This window comes from Ipomoea nil, unplaced genomic scaffold, assembly GCF_001879475.1.
Source record: "Ipomoea nil cultivar Tokyo-kokei standard unplaced genomic scaffold, Asagao_1.1 scaffold0981, whole genome shotgun sequence".
Taxonomy (NCBI): domain Eukaryota; kingdom Viridiplantae; phylum Streptophyta; class Magnoliopsida; order Solanales; family Convolvulaceae; genus Ipomoea; species Ipomoea nil.
The window spans coordinates 274,389-277,134 of record NW_017617409.1 but is presented as its reverse complement, the minus strand read 5'-3'; positions in this window follow the sequence as shown (position 1 = coordinate 277,134).

The window sequence follows — 2,746 nt, the reverse complement described above, 5'->3', positions numbered from 1 at the left end:
CCTAAAGTACATCTTCACCCAAAAAGACCTAAACATGAGACAACGGAGGTGGTTAGAACTCATAAAGGATTACGACCTGGACATCCAATACTATGAGGGAAAAGCTAACGTGGTGGTGGATGCACTAAGCAGGAAGACTAACCACTCCCTCAACACCACTTGGATCCTACCGGACCAACTGTACAGGGACTTCCAAAGACTGAATTTGGAAATAATAAAACAAGGTCAAAACCACCCCGACATCCACTTATTCAACACACGAGTCGTGCCCACACTCTTCGAGGAAATCAAAATAGGGCAACAACAGGATCCGGAACTAGATAAAATCCGCCTCGACCTAACCCAGGGGAAGGAAGGACCCTTCAAAATACACGAAGACGACAGTCTCCGTTACCAAGGTAGGTGGTGCGTGCCCTCAACGCACCTCCACTTGAAGCAACAAATCTTGGAGGAAGGACACAACTCCCCATACTCGGTTCACCCAGGAGGTGACAAATTATACCAAGATGTAAAAAGGTCATTTTGGTGGCCCAACATGAAAAAGGAAATCGCGGATTTCGTGGCCAGGTGCCCGAATTGCCAAAGGGTGAAGGCCGAACGATGCAAGCCCAAGGGACTCGTACAACCCCTTGAGATACCACAAGGAAAGTGGGATTCCATGTCCATGGATTTCGTCGGAGGACTACCCCCAACGAAGACCGGCATGGATAAGATTTGGGTCATAGTGGACCGACTAACCAAAACAGCGCGATTCATCGCCATGAAGGAAACGTGGTCAATGACACAACTAGCCCAAGCCTACTTGAGCCGAGTAGTGAAGTATCACGGAGTCCCCCGAAACATCGTATCCGATAGAGACTCCAGGTTCCTCTCACAATTCTGGAAATCACTGCAATTAGCCTTGGGGACACAACTAAAACTAAGCACTGCTTTCCACCCCACCACGGACGGCCAAACCGAGAGGACCATTCAGACTCTCGAAGACATGCTAAGAGCCTGCGTGTTGGACTTTCAAGGGACATGGGAGGAACACCTAGACCTTATTGAATTCTCATACAACAACAGCTACCACGCGAGCATTCGTATGGCACCCTACGAAGCTCTATACGGACAAAAGTGCAGAACCCCCTTATGTTGGGAAGACATGGTCGACCCAATAACACTAGGGCCTCAACACCTACAGGACACAATCACCAAGGTCAAGCACATCCGGGAGAGGACGAAGGCTGCCCAGGACCGCCAAAAGTCCTATGCCGACCTAAAGAGGAAACATGCCGAGTTCAACACCGGGGACAAGGTCTGGTTGAGAATCTCGCCCACACGAAGGGTGATGAGATTCGGAAGGAAAGGAAAGCTCAGCCCTCGATTTATCGGCCCCTATGAAATCATAGAGAAAGTTGGGAACCTAGCCTATTGCCTCGCCCTACCCGTCGAACTAGAACGAGTACACAATGTATTCCACATATCCCAACTAAAGAAATACGTACACGACCCAAGCCACGTGCTTCAACCCGAGGTCGTGAACCTCGACGAGTCACTAGTATACGAAGAAAGACCCGTGAGGATCCTGGACACCAAGACAAGAAACACTCGTCGCCGAGCCATAGAAATGGTGAAAGTCCTCTGGACCAACCATGGGACCGAGGAAGCAATGTGGGAGCTCAAAGACACAATGAGGGAATGCTACCCCGAACTTTTCACACCAGGTAACTAAGAGAAAGTCACTCGGCAAGGACCAAGCTTCGGGGACGAAGCTTCCCGATAAGGGGGGGAGAGTGTAACACCCCGTGTTATGACCCCTAAGATCAATTAAATCATTTAATCAATTACCTAAAAAGAAAGAATTAAATCACAATAATTAATTAGGAAGGCCCACCATAGTCCACGGGCCCTTATCCCTAAACCCATTCCTTAGTCCCAAAAGAAATAGAACTAGCAAGCCCATAATATTAGTCCCTAACTAGGACACCTAAATATATAAATAGGGGACTTAAGAGGCACCTAGAAACCCCCACCACAAGAATAAACGCCCACCACCCCAAAGAGCTCCAAGAATCCCCCTAGAAGAAATCAAGAAAGCAAGAAAGCTTAAAGAAAGACCCTTCATAGCCAAGGAATTAATTAAGGCTAAGAGGTAACCCATGTCTCAACAAAACCTATTTTCATAGTTATGATTCCCCCTTAGGGTTTCCCCATATTATTGTGTATTAATGACTTGTGATGATTATTATTGATGATTGATGTGATGAACCCATGAGGGATCTTGATAATCTTGATATTGGGAGATTCTTGATAATTATGATGTTCTTGATGATTATATGGAGTTCTTGATGATTATGTGTTGTTCTTAATAATTGTATGATGCCCTTGATGCTTATGTGTTATTCTTACCAAATCTTGCAATTAGAAGGCGAATCGTATTCTTGTTGATATAAAAGTGATTAGAACCCTAGGTTGTATCGTATGATGTTATTCTTGGGTTATCGGGTGGGGTAATCGCATGTTTGGGTGTCGATTATGTTTAGAAAAGCATGATAGGTTATGTGTCGTTCGTTCCTTGTATTTGATCCGTTAGTTGTCTACATGTTGTCGTTAATTGCGTTGTAAAGTGTCTAAGCATGGTTTCGGGTTCCACAATGGTTCCCGGGGCGAAATTGTGTGATAAGAGTCAGTGGGGGGTAGGTGGGGGGTAGGGGACCCGCTACCTACACACGGCCGGAAAACACATCTCCGGCAGCGGGCGGGC